This window comes from Erinaceus europaeus, chromosome 12, assembly GCF_950295315.1.
Source record: "Erinaceus europaeus chromosome 12, mEriEur2.1, whole genome shotgun sequence".
Classification (NCBI taxonomy): Eukaryota; Metazoa; Chordata; class Mammalia; order Eulipotyphla; family Erinaceidae; genus Erinaceus; species Erinaceus europaeus.
The window spans coordinates 43,275,810-43,291,141 of NC_080173.1; the positions used below are offsets into that span (position 1 = coordinate 43,275,810).

At 40.3% G+C, this 15,332-nt stretch overlaps 1 long non-coding RNA gene across 1 annotated transcript in view; it reads right to left on the reverse strand.

Moving 5' to 3' along the window:
• Positions 1 to 15,332, reverse strand: part of LOC132541715 (uncharacterized) — a 77,528-nt gene that overhangs the window by 19,150 nt on the left and 43,046 nt on the right. The gene's annotated exons all lie outside the window — the stretch shown is intronic.

Below are 15,332 nucleotides of genomic sequence, written 5' to 3' on the forward strand. Positions count from 1 at the left end.
TTAGTACCCATAGTTCTTAAGCTTTTCCATAAGATTGAAGAAACAGAAATACTCCCTTCCAGCTTCTATGAAGCCAACATCACCCTGATACCAAAAGCTGATAGGGACAGAACAAAAAAGGAAAACTACAGACCAATATCTCTGATGAACATAGATGCCAAAATATTAAACAAGATCTTGGCCAACTGGATACAGCAACATATCAAAAAGATTGTTCATCACGACCAAGTGGGATTCATCCCAGGAATGCAAGGCTGGTTCAACATCCATAAGTCAATCAATGTCATTCACCACATCAGTAAAAGCAAAGCCAAAAACCACATGATTATCTCAATAGATGCAGAGAAAGCCTTTGACAAAATCCAACACCCATTCATGCTCAAAACTCTACAAAAAATGGGAATAGATGGGAAATTCCTCAAGATAGTGGAGTCTATATATAGCAAATCTACAGCCAACATCATACTCAATAGACAGAAGCTGAAAGCATTCCCCCTCAGATCGGGGACTAGACAGGGCTGTCCACTATCACCGTTACTCTTCAACATAGTATTGGAAGTTCTTGCCATAGCAATCAGGCAAGAGAAAGAAATCAAAGGAATACAGAGTGGAAGGGAAGAAGTCAAGCTCTCACTATTTGCAGATGATATGATAGTATACATAGAAAAACCTAAAGAATCCAGCAGAAAACTACTGGAAGTTATTAGGCAATATAGCAAGGTGTCAGGCTACAAAATCAATGTACAGAAATCAGTGGCATTTCTTTATGCAAATACTAAATCTGAAGAAGAAGACATCCAGAAGTCACTCCCATTTACTGTTTCAGCAAAATCAATAAAATACCTAGGAATAAAGTTGACCAAAGAAGTGAAAGACTTGTATACTGAAAACTATGAGTCGCTACTCAAGGAAATAGAAACTGATACCAAGAAATGGAAAGATATCCCATGCTCATGGATTAGAAGAATAAATATCATCAAAATGAATATTCTCCCCAGAGCCATATACAAATTTAATGCAATACCCATCAAAGTTCCACCAAGCTTCTTTAAGAGAATAGAAAAAACACTACAATCATTTATCTGGAACATGGAAACACCTAGAATTTCCAAAAACATCTTGAGGAAAAGAAACAGACCTTAAACTATATTATAAAGCCATCATCATCAAAACAGCATGGTACTGGAACAAAAATAGGCACACAGACCAGTGGAACAGAATTGAAAGCCCAGAAATAAATCCCCACACCTATGGACATCTAATCTTTGATAAGGGGGCCCAAATTATTAAATGGAAGAAGGAGGCTCTCTTCAATAAATGATGCTGGGAAAACTGGGTTGTCACATGCAGAAGAATGAAATTGAACCACTTTGTCTCACTAGAAACAAAAATCAACTCCAAATGGATCAAAGACCTGGATGTCAGACCAGAAACAATCAAATACTTAGAGGAAAACATTGGTAAAACACTTTCCCACCTATACCTCAAGGACATCTTTGATGAATCAAACCCAATTGCAAGGAAGACTAAAGCAGAAACAAACCAATGGGACTACATCAAATTGAAAAGCTTCTGCACATCCAAAGAAACTATTAAACAAAGAGACCCCTCACAGAATGGGAGAAGATCTTCACATGCCATACATCAGACAAGAAACTAATCACCAAAATATATAAAGAGCTCAGCAAACTTAACACCAAAAAAGCAAATGATCCCATCCAAAAATGGGCAGAGGATATGAACAGAACATTCACTACAGAGGAGATCCAAAAGGCTAACAAACACATGAAAAACTGTTCTAGGTCACTGATTGTCAGAGAAATGCAAATTAAGACAACAATAAGATACCACCTCACTCCTGTAAGAATGGCATACATCAAAAAGGACAACAGCAACAAATGCTGTAGAGGTTGTGGGGACAGAGGAACCCTTTTACATTGCTGGTGGGAATGTAAATTGGTACAGCCTCTGTGGAGAGCAGTCTGGAAAACTCTCAGAAGGCTAGACATGGACCTTCCATATGATCCAGTAATTCCTCTCCTGGGGTTATACCCCAAGGACTCCATAACACCCAACCAAAAAGAGGTGTGTACTCCTATGTTCATAGCAGCACAACTCATAATAGCTAAAACCTGGAAGCAACCCAGGTGCCCAACAACAGATGAGTGGCTGAGAAAGCTGTGGTATATATACACAATGGAATACTATGCAGCTATCAAGAACAATGAACCCACCTTTTCTGACCCATCTTGGACAGACCTAGAAGGAATTATGTTAAGTGAACTAAGTCAGAAAGATAAAGATGAGTATGGGATGATCCCACTCATCAACAGAAGTTGAGTAAGAAGATCTGAAAGGGAAACTAAAAGCAGGACCTGACCAAATTACAGCAGGAACCTCACATCTCCACTATAGAGCCTCTACTTCCCCCAGTTCTGGAACCCTTGGATAGGGCCCACTTTCCCATATGCCTCTCCCAATCCATATCAAATAATATTGCATCTGCCGATCACAACCTAATCAACACAATGATTGCCACCTAAACATGCTTCAGCTCAGATTGTGTCCAGAGACTTCAGGTGTGGAATGACAACCCTTTAGCTTCATTACTCGGGTGAGACCTTTCCTTTCATAGTATACTCTAATTCCATCTCAGGTGGTTCACTTTCTAACAAAGTCCCAAAACCTAGATATACACCAGTTTCTGTGAGAGAGAGCATATGATCACACATATCCATAAACTACTGCAAAATATATACCTGAAAGCAGAAGTACACTAGAGTTTGCAGTGAGTATCCCCCTAACACTTCCTTTCCACTATTCCAAGCTGTGGGTCCATGATTGCTCAACAATTTGTTTGGCTTTGTATGTTAACTCTCTTTTCAGTCACCAGGTTCCAGATGCCATCAGGATGCTGGCCAGGCTTCCCTGGACTGAAGACCCCACCAATGTGACCTGGAGCTCTGCTTCCCCAGAGACCCACCCTACTAGGGAAAGAGAGAGGCAGACTGGAAGTATGGACCGACCAGTCAACACCCATGTTCAGTGGGGAAGCAATTACAGAAGCCAGACCTTCTACCTTCTGCAACCTACAATGACCCTGGGTCCATGCTCCCAGAGGGATAGAGAGTGGGAAAGCTATCGGGGGAGGGGGTGGGATATGGAGATTGGGTGGTGGGAATTGTGTGGAGTTATACCCCTCCTACCCTATGGTTTTGTTAATTAATCCTTTCTTAAATAAAATAAAAAAAGAAAGAAAGAAACGATCCTGAAGGCTGCAAGAGAAAAAACAAACACTTACGGAGGAAAACCCGTAAGATTACCAGCAGAAACACTAAATGCCAGAAGAGAATGGCAAAATATACATTGAGTTCTCAGTGATAAAGGCTTTCAACCAAGACTTTTGTATCTGGCTAGACTGTCATTCAGACCACATGGAGGGATAAAAACCTTCTCGGACAAGCAACAATTGAAGGAATTAACTATCGCCAAGCCTGTCCTGCAAGAAGTTATGAAAGGTCTCATATAAACAATCGCATCACCATGAACATGTCATATAGCAAAACATTCTAAAAGGCTAGAATAATAGCATTAGAATATCTTCAATCCATAATATCAGTAAATGTCAATGACCTGAATTCATTTATTAAAAGGCACAGAGTAGAAACATGGATCAGAAAAGATAACCCAATTATATGTTGTCTGCAGGAATCCCACCTAACTCAACAAGACAAAAACAGACTCAAAGTGAAAGGATAGAAAACTATCATACGGGAGCCAGGCAGTAGTAGTGCAGCAGTTTAAGCACACGTGGTGCAAAGCACAAGTAACAACTCAAGGATCCTGGTTCAAGACCCCGGTTGCCCACCTGTAGGGGGTCTCTTCACAAGTGGTGAAGCAGGTCTGCAGGTGTCTATGTTTCTCTCCTCCTCACTGTTTCCCTTCCTCTCTCGATTTCCCTTTGTCCTATCCAACAATAGTGACAGCAATAACCACAACAACAATAAAAAAAACAAGGGCAACAAAAAGGGAAAAAATAGCTTCCAGGAGGAGTGGATTCATAGTGCAGGTGCTGAGCCCCAGCAATAACCCCGGAGGCAAAAATATAATTAAAAGAAAGAAAGAAAGAAAGAAAGAAAGAAAGAAAGAAAGAAAGAAAGAAAGAAAGAAAACTATCATACAAACTATAGACCACAAAAAAGGGCAGGAACAGCTATTCTCATATCTGACAAGATAGACTCTCACTATTGGCAGATGATATGATAATATACACAGAAAAAACCTGAAGAATCCAACAGGAAGCTTTTGGAAATTATCAGACAATATAGTAAGGTGCCAGGCTCCAAATTTAACATACAAAAGTCAGTAGCATTCCTCTATGCAAACACTAAGTTAGAAGAAGAAATGCAAAAATTAATCCATTTTACTACAGCAACAAAAACAATAAAATATCTAGGAATAAATCTGACAAAACAAATGAAATACTTATATACTAAAAATTATGAGTCACTATTCAAGGAAATAGAAAAAAACACAAAGAAGTGGAAAGATATCCCATGTTCATGGATTGGAAGAATTAACATCATCATAATGAATATACTACCCAGAGCCACATACAAATTTAATGCAACCCCCATCAAGATTCCACTAATTTTTTAAGAGAATAGACCGAAAGCTACAAATGTTTATCTGGAACCAGAAAAGACTTAGAATTGCCAAAAACAACCTTGCAAAGAAAGAATAGAACTGGAGGCATCACATTACCAGATCTCAAATTGTATTATAGGGACATTATAATCAAAACTGCTTGGTACTGGAACATAAACAGACACATTGACCAGTGGAATAGAATTGAGAGCCCAGAAGTAAGCCCCCATACATATGGACATCTAATCTTTGACTAAGGTACCCAGACTATTAAATGGGGAAAGATGAGTCTCTTCAACAAATGGTGTTGGACAAAAATGGGTTGAAATATGCAGAAGAATGAAACTAAACCACTGTATTTCACCAAACATAAAAGTAAATTTCAAGTGGATCAAGAACTTGGATGAAAATCAGAAACTATCCAATACTTAGAGGAAAATAATGACAGAACTCTTTTCTGTATAAAATTTAAAGGAATCTTCAATGATACTAATCCAATTATGAAGAAGACTAAAGCAAAAATAAAGCAATGGGACTACATCAAATTAAAAAGCTTCTGCACAGCAAAAGAAGCCACCATTCAAACAAAGAGAATTCCCATAGAGTGGGAGATCTTTACATACCATATATCAGACAAGAGACTTATAACCAAAATATATAAATAGCTTGCCAAACTCAACAACAAGAAAACAAATGACACCATCCAAAAATGGGGAGAGTATATGAACAGAATATGCACTACAGAAGAGATCTGAAAGGCCAACAAACATATGAAAAAATGCTCAAAGTCACTGATTGTCAGAGAAGTGCAAATAAAGATAACAGTGAGATATCCCTTTACTCCTGTGAGAATGTCATACATCAGAAAAGGTAGCAACAACAAATTCTGGGGAGGGTGTGGGGACAAAGGAACCCTCCTGCACTGCTGCTGGGAATGTCAATTGGTCCAGCCCCTGTGGAGAGCAGTCCGGAGAACTCTCAGAAGGCTAGAAGAGGACCTGCCTACCCTATGACCTTGCAATTCCTCTCCTGGGGATATATCCTAAGGAACCAAACACACTCATCCAAAAAGATCTGTGTACACCTATGTTCACAGCAGCACAATTTGTAATAGCCAAAACCTGGAAGCAGCCCAGGTGTCCAACAACAGATGAGTGGCTGAGCAAGTTGTGGTCTGTATACACAATGGAATACTACTCAGCTATTAAAAAATGGTGAATTCACCTTTTTCACCCTATCTTGGATGAAAGTTGAAGAAATCGTGTTAGGTGAGATAAGCCAGAAAGAGAAAAATGAATATGGGATAACCACACTCACAGAAAGAAGTTGAAAAATAAGAACAGAGGGGAAAGCACGAAGCAGAACTTGGACTGGAGTTGGTGTACGGCACCAAAGTAAAGGACTCTGGGGTTGGCCTGGGGGGAGTGTTCATTTCCTGGAGTATGATTGTGGAGAAGAACGGGGGGTGCTTTAGAGTATATTTTTAGAAAATTAAGAAATGTTGCACATGTACCAATGACTGTATTTTACTATAGACTGTAAGTAATCAATCCCACCAGTAAAGAAAGGAGAAAAAAAAGACAACAATGAGATACTGCTTCTCACCATTTCCCTTCCACCTGCCTAGCATTTATTTGACTCAGCACAAGGACTTTTTTGACACATTAAAGATAACTAAATTGAGGAGACAAGATATCTGACTCTCCTATACAGACTACTGCTCTCAGCTACTAGAGTATTTTTTATCTTCCTGGCAGGAAGGGGATCAGGGTAGAACATCTAGGGCCTGGGAGTGGGAAGGGAAAGAGAGTTACGATTTGGTGCCTGGAGACTCATGTCCCAACCTCAGCTTGGTCACAGTGTAAATATGCACAAGTCATCTTTACCTTCACTCTGGATCTTAGCACCCTCTCCTTTGAATTCAGCACCTTACAAATAGGGCCAATTACACAATCCCTAAGAACCAGCCTTCTTCCAGAAATTCTAAGTCCTGCACAACCATGCAGAATTCCTGGGCTTTCATGTGTCCAGTTTTCTGAAGTTTATTTAACACAATCAAGCCATTATAAAAATTCAGTTCCCAGAAGGCATCACTGTACTTTTGAGGTTATGAAGCAACTTTCAATAAACTTATGAGGTGTTGACAAATAGAGGTCATGGGGGAAATCAGCTTTTTATTGCATGGATGAGAATTTTCTACAATCAGCTGGAGGCATATCTGCAGTTAGATGTTGCCTAAGAGACTGAAAGCATTTCCTCTCTTGAGCAGGTCAGTGTGGAATCACTGACATAGCTTTTTATCCTAGTTATTTAAAGGGAACCTTGCTCTTGTTTCTGTAGTTACCAATTAATTGACAAGGTTTCAGAGTCCTTGAAAAAAAGGAGAAATGGAAATTCCAAGGAAGAGTCAAGAGACCTATAAAGAGTTTGTTTTTCTTCTTCTTCTTCTTCTTCTTCTTCTTCTTCTTCTTCTTCTTCTTCTTCTTCTTCTTCTTCTTCTTCTTCTTCTTCTTCTTCTTCTTCTTCTTCTTCCTACTTCCACACTGTTCAGCTCTGGATTTTTATAGTGTCAGGGATTGAACCTGGGACTCCCAGCTTCAGGCATGAAAGTCTATTGCATACACCACTGTGCCATTTCCCCTGTCCCCTATAAAGTACTTTTAACGAGGCACAGGAGTCAGTAGGATTGAAGTAGGGAATGTCTGGGGCCACCCTAAATGGTGGGCCCAGGAAGGTGTCCCTGGACAACCTGGACTTTCAGATGTTTTCCCAGAATCAGGGCTGAGGGCTTCCCAGTTACAGGGCCCAATCAGACCATGATGATAATTGCACAAATCAAAACATCTAGTACAAACCCAATCAGGCTCAAACCCAACTGTTTTGAATGTTATAACTTGCTCATTTGAGGTCAAGTCCTGTTGGACATAGAAAGGAAGGTTATTCGGGAAAGGACAGACTTTTTCCAGAAACTCTCTGGCACCCAGCCCCTTATCCCCCAGTTCACATTTGGGAACACATCCAAAGTGAGATAGCATCATGGGGACTTATCAGATACATTGGGGAAGCTTTCAAGATGAAAACTATTCATCACTTCAAAACATGCATTGGCTGGGTCCTCTTTATGCCTTGCACTTAGTTAAATGTTCAAATAGGAGGTGGAGGTAAGTAAACTTGGCATCATCCCTGCACTCTCCCCTATTCTTCTTCTAGCGTTTGCCCTTCTTCCGTAGCCAGTCAACAGGTCAGGTTGAAAGCTGTCAGGAGCTGCTTGTTGCTGGCTTTGAAAGTGACTGGGATCCATGTGGATTCAGTCGGCTAGAAAGGATCGTCAGTTTCCCCAATGAATGGGTACTCACGGGATGCACCATGAGAAGGTCGATCCAATGCATCCCGATAAGAGAACTGAACAGTTCTTTTTAGATATGGTGTTCAGAGGTGAGAAAGAACCAGTCCTCCTCTGGAGATATTCATAGATCATGAGGGATTGGACGGAAAACAGTCTTGGCTTGACTGTATTCTGCCTCCAGGGTTGGGGCCCCTGTTAGTCCTATTCTCCATGATCATTACATTCCCTCTACACTGTGTTCCTCTTACCCCAAAACATTGCAGCCTATTGGGCTTTCTCATTGACCTAGTCTCCAAATAATAATTTATTTATCTTGCTTTCTGAATTTTTTTGGCACTCCAAAATTTTTGTTCTGGGACCAAATACCCAACTCATCTAGTCTAAATCAATGTCCTGACAGACCTCTCTCTGATGGTGAAACATGTATGAGCAGTTGCAGGTTGGAGGGGTGAGTCTTTAGAGCAAAGCCCCTGGAGAGTTCAGAGGGGTGTTCGAGTAATTCTGAGGCAGAATTTCCTAAAGTCTGCCTTGTGGAACATCAATTCTGTGCTTCTCCAAAATATAAAAGGCTTCCTGGAGTTGGAACGGTGGTTCAGCTGTGTAGTGTATACGTTGTATGTATTAGGCCTAGGGTTCATTCAGTCCTTGGCACTGCTTAAAAAATAAGAACGACAAACATAGAACATCATAAATGACAGAGTAGTACTTTGGAGACACACACAGAGAGATACACACACACTATGTGGATAAATGAAGTTGGGAAATATTAAATACTCTGTATCTCCCATTAGATATTAACAGTGGGCATGAACACATTAAAGACTCTTAGACTCCTTTATTGGTGAAATATTGCTTTGGAATGAGTCTATTGAATTTCAACACCCACTTAAAGACATATATATTTGACATAAAAGAAAGAAAGAGAGGACTAGAATACTGCTTGGCCAGATGTGGTGCTGGGGATTGAACCCAGGGCCACATGTTGCAGAGTATGCACTCTAGCCACTGAGCAAACTCCCCAGCCACATGCCTTTTGTCATTGTTGTTGTTATTGTTTTTTTAATGTGGCACCTGGGAGCTAAACTAGCACAATGTGGTCCTTGGTCCAATTTTCTCTTTCATCTATTTTCGAGAGAAGATAATGGGAGGAATGAGTGAGAGACAGAGATAGAAGAGAGACGACACAGTCCCATACTCCATCTGTGGATCTTCCCATGGATGCCCATATGGTACAGGAATTCAAAGCCAAGACATTGGTACTGTATATACTCTATAGGGTGAGTTATTTCCCAGCCTTTCGTAATCAATTTCTATTCTCATTTTCTTTCAGAACTGGGGCCTTGTGTATGCACAATTTCACTATTCCAGGCCACTTTTTCATTTAGGATGAATCCCACACTTCCAGTATGGGATTCAAAACTGAGTTGCATGTATGACAAGTCAGATGCCCAGCTTGGTGAGCTGTCTTTCTAGACCCACAATCACATTTCTTAAAGTAAAACAAGAAGATTTTCATCTCAGAATTTCTTGGGGTGCTTATTAGAAATATAGCCTTGCTGCAGCTTGGAATGTAGCACAATGGATAAAGTACTGGACTCCCAAGCATGAGGTCCTGAGTTTAATCCCCAGCATCAAATGTGCCAGGGTGATGCTCTGGTTTTCTCTCCCTTGATTTATCTCATTAATTAATAAGTTAATTAACCCTCAGATGAATTAAAATCCTTTAAAACAAGAAAGACAGGCATGTAGCCTTGCTATAGACTTTATGACAGTCTCTGGAGTCAGAATACAAGAATCTGCTTTATTTACTTTTGGCAGCAAATATGTTTAGACTAGTTTTTCTATTAGATGACTACTTACCATTTTCTTTATGTTTTGTGTATTAATAGTTGTGCATTTTTAATAGATTTAACATTAATTTAAAATATTTAAAATGTTAAAAGTATACTTTTTCATTTTAATACATTTGCATAACAATCACCACAACCACCACCAAGTTCCAGTGCCTTTATACCAAAGAGATCCTTTTTTTAAAATAGCTTTTTTCTTTTTTAAAATTTCCCTTTTGTTGCTCTTGTTGCCTTTTTAAAATTGTTGTTGTAGTTATTATTGTTGTTGTTATTGATGTTGTTAGATAGGACAGAGAGAAATGGAGAGGGGGGAAGACAAAGGCGGGGGAGAAAGACACCTGCAGACCTGCTTCACTGCCTGTGAAGCGACTCTCCTGCAGGTGGGAAAAATGTTTTTTATTATCTTTACTTATTTATTGGATAGAGACAGCCAAAAGTTGAGAGGAGGAGGAAAGCTAGAAAGGGAGAGAGACAGAGAGACACCTGCAGAGCCACTTCACCACTTGTAAAGCTTTCCCCTGCACTGTAGCATGTGTGCCCAACCATATGCACCACCACCTGGCCACTATTAATTTCTTTCTTGGGGAATTGTTTTATATTCAACAGTAAATACAATAGTTTGTACATGCATAACATTTCCCAGTTTCCCACATAACAATACAACCCCCACTAGGTCCTCTGCCATCCTGTTCCAGGACCTGACCCCCCACCCCAACCCCAGAGTCCTTTACTTTGGTGCCGTACACCAACTCCAGTCCAAGTTCTGCTTCGTGCTTTCCCCTCTGTTCTTATTTTTCAACTTCTTTCTGTGAGTGTGGTTATCCCATATTCATTTTTCTCTTTCTGGCTTATCTCACCTAACACGATTTCTTCAACTTTCATCCAAGATAGGGTGAAAAAGGTGAATTCACCATTTTTTAATAGCTGAGTAGTATTCCATTGTGTATACAGACCACAACTTGCTCAGCCACTCATCTGGGCTGCTTCCAGGTTTTGGCTATTACAAATTGTGCTGCTGTGAACATAGGTGTACACAGATCTTTTTGGATGAGTGTGTTTGGTTCCTTAGGATATATCCCCAGGAGAGGAATTGCAAGGTCATAGGGTAGGCAGGTCCTCTTCTAGCCTTCTGAGAGTTCTCCGGACTGCTCTCCACAGGGGCTGGACCAATTGACATTCCCAGCAGCAGTGCAGGAGGGTTCCTTTGTCCCCACACCCTCCCCAGAATTTGTTGTTGCTACCTTTTCTGATGTATGACATTCTCACAGGAGTAAAGGGATATCTCACTGTTATCTTTATTTGCACTTCTCTGACAATCAGTGACTTTGAGCATTTTTTTTCATGTCTGCTGGCCCACTGTATCTCTTCTTTGGTAAAGATTCTGTTATCTATCCTACCCCTACTCCATTTTTGGATGGGGCTGGTTATATTGGCTTTTTGTTTATTTTTTTCCTGAGTTTTGTGAGTTCTTTATATATTTTGGCTATTATCCCTTTGTCAGATATATGGCATAAAAAGATAGTCTTCCATTCTGTAAGGAGTCACTGTTTTAATGATGGTTTGTTTTGTTCTGCAGAAGCTTTTCAGTTTTATGTAATCCTATTGGCTTATTTTGGTGTTTATTTCCTTTGCAATTGGACATGAGTCACTGAAGATGTCTTTAAAACTTAGGCAATTTTGCTCCTGGGGCTATATCCAAAGGAAGCATATACATCCATCCGAAAAGATTTATGCACACCTATGTCCATAGCAGCACGATTTGTAGTAGCCCAAACTTGGAAGCAACCCCAATGTTCAACAATAGATGAGTGGCTAAGGAAGTTGCTGTGTATATATTCAATAGAATAATACTCAGCTGTTAAGAATGATGAAGTAATCTCCTTCACCTCATCTTAAATGAAGCTTGAAGGAATCATGTTGAGTGAGGTAAACCAAAAAGAGAAGGATGAATATGAGATGATTTCACTCATAGGTGGAGCTCAAGAAACAAGGACAGAAAGGGAAAACACAATATAAAAATTGCATTAAGTTTGTTATATTGCATCAAAGAAAAAGGGTAGGGAAGGGGTTAAGGGAGGGGGCCTTGGGGTCCTGGTGCATAATGGTGGAAAAGGACCTAAATTGGGGGCTGAGTGTTTTGCCTACCACAGAGACGAAAAATTATATGCATGTGTCAACAACTGTACCATAAATCATTAACCTATCAATAATATGATAAAAGAAAAGGAATGAGGCCCCTGTAGTCATACCTGAAGCAGAGCCACCTTCTCACTGAGTAATAAGCTGGAGTCACTTGAAAGCCACACCCCAAATCATTTACAGCAGAATTCCTAGGTTTGGGACTTGGGTCTTTAGATTTTTTATTATTATTATTTTAAACCCCTTTTAGATTTTAACATCCATTCTCTAAATTTGGGGACCTTGATAGTAAAGCATTTTAAATCATATAAATCCAAGGAAGGGGTAAAACAACTGTCACTGTGGTGATGAATGTCCACCATTTCTATAGAAAAAGCAGTATGATCTTGGGTAAGTTACCTAAGCATTTGGATCCTCTGTGTCCTCTATATTGTGAAGATAATTTTAGATCTTAGTTCATAAGGCTATTTTAAGGATTGAATTGATGAGACAATTCTTGTAAGGCCTGAGCATAGTATCTGGCACAAAGACAAGACCCAGTATCTTAGTTGTTACCATTATCCTAATACTTGTGAGTTTAAAGTAATATTCTTTCTCTTTTTTAATTTTTTATTATATTTTTATTTATTTACTTCATGGAGACCGTCAGAAGTTGGGAGGGAAGGAGGTGGTAGAGTAAAGGAGACAGAGAGACACCAGCAACACTGCCTCACCACTCACAAAGCTGTCCCCCTGCTTTGTGGGGACCAGGGGCTCAAATCTGGGTCCGTGAGCATTATAACATGTGCACTCAACCAAGTGCACCATCACCCAGCCCTTAAAATAATATACTCTATGTAACATCTCACAATTACATCATGCATGTTTCTCAAGCCTAGGGATGCACAGTTTGAGCAATTTTTTATTGAGGTGTAATTGTTGTCTTACTTTCAACTATACAGCATAATGACTTGACATTTGTATACACTGTGAAGTGATCATCACAATAAGAATATTTTATTATATCATTATACATAGATAATTATTTTTCTTTCTTTTTACAAGATCACTTTTCTTGTGATAAAAGCTATCAAGGTATACTTTCTAAGAAGCTTTTAAATACACAAGATAGCATTACTGACTACAGTCACCATACTTTACATTATGTCTTGTGGCTTATTTGTTTTATAACTAGAAATGAGCACTTTATGACCTTCTCCTATTTTGCCCCCACATCACTTCTGCATTTTAAAAGTGAGATACAGTGCTTGGGGGAAGGGATGTCGCTGATTTGGTAGAGCACAGAGATGAAAGGTTTGAGGTCCTAGGTTCAATCCTTGACACCTCATATACCAGAGCTCTGCTCTGCTTGTACATAATATAAATCTCTCTCTCTCTCTCTCTCTCTCTCTCTCTCTCTCTCTCTGTGTGTGTGTGTGTGTGTGTGTGTTGCCAGAGCTTCATACATGAACAATACCACCACTAAGTATCTCCCCAGGTCCAATTTTTTCCATCTTTATTTGGTAAGGGACAGACAGACACACAGAGAAGAGACACCACATACCACTCCATCATCCATGGAATAATCCTGGTGTCATTCATTTGATGCTAGGGCTCAAACCTGGGTTAAGGAGTTATTTCACATCTCCTAAAAAAAAAAAATTAAAGTGACTGCATTTCTAATTGATGACGTCTTATATTTGGTAACATACAGCAATATGATCCTTATTAGAACCCAGCACTGTTCTATATCTGTTAGCCCACTTAATCCTAGTGACATCCCTGTAAGTGTATTATTACATTCATTCCTATTTAGTAAACTAATAAATTGAGGTCCATAGTTTAAGAGCCTGGTCTAAGGTTTCTTAGTAAGTGACAGAACAGGGATTATTGTTGTTGTTCATTTATTTATTGAATAGAGACAGAGGAAACTGGTAGAGAAGGGAAAGAGAAAGAAACACCTGCAGCACTGCTTCACTACTCCTGAAGCTCCCCCTGCATATGGGGACCAGGGATTTGAACCAGGATCCTTGCACATTGCAGAATGTACACTCAACCAGTGTTTCACAACCTGGGCCTCAGAACAGGGATCTGAGCCCCAGAACTAATCCTGAAATCTGTACCCCTCACCTCTCTGAAATTAACCTCTCATGAAAATTGAGTCAGGTTATCTAAGCAGAAGCACTCATCCAGGATATGAATCCATGACACCAAAACCACCATGGTTATCCTTGTCCAGCTTCTAGCTGGAGGCCAGTTGCCATCATTATGTCTATGGGAACAGGTCCATCAGGCCTCTCCTGGTCTGCTGCAGGTGCCCCCTATTCTGCTTTCCACAGAACACCTGGTTGAATGTTCCCCATGTTCTGAACTGACCTAAATACCCTCTTTTATTGAACTCCATAGGCAACTAACTATATAGGTGACAATCGCTGGCCCCTTTGATGATCTGGACCAGTGTCAGCAGCAGTAGGTTAGTGCCAAAGCACATTGGACTCCTGGCCAACTTAATGTCTGCCAAATTGGCATCATCCCATTAAGTGGGTCAGGAGCTCTCAGCCTCACCCATCCCTGGTGTTGAATATTTTATGTGCATTACCCCATTTTCCCCATCATTATCCCCTCTTGGAAGATGAAAAACATCACAGGGAAATAGCTCAAGATGCTAGAGCATAAGAATTGCATGCCTGAGGACCCAGGTTTGACCCCTAGCACCACCATAAGCCAGAAATGAGCAGTGCTCTGATCTCTCCCCTCCCTTCCTCCCTCCCATGAAAATAAAATAAATATTAAAAAGGAGAAGAAGAAGATTCTGAGAAATGTGCTGGGATGGGACTTGAAACCAGGTCTGAGGAAACTCCTAAGGCCATCTTTCAGGAAATATTTGTAAAGCCATTATTTGGTGTATTTATATTCTGTGGCTACTCGCCCACAAAGGCATGCCTGTGGCTCCCTATCTTTAGATATGTAAGAACTGTATCCAGGCCAGGCGTTAGTGCATAGGGTTAAGCACACATAGTGCAAAGCACAAGGACCTGCACAAGGATCCTGGTTCAAGCCCCCGACTCCCCACTTGCAGGGGAGGTCACTCCACAAGTAGTGAAGCAAGTCTGCAGGTGTCTATCTTTCTCTCCCCTGTTAGTTCCCCCCACCCCCACCCACAATTTCTCTCTGTCCTATCCAAGAAGAACAGCAGCAGCAACAACAACAATGGAGAAAAAATGACCACCAGGAACAGTGGGTTCATAGTACAAGCACTGAGCCCCAGCGATAACTCTGAAGGCAAAAAGAAGAAGGAGGAGGAGGAGAAGGAGGAAGAAAGAGAAGAAGGAGAAGGAGAAGGAGGAAGAGAAGGAGAAGGAGAGGAAGAG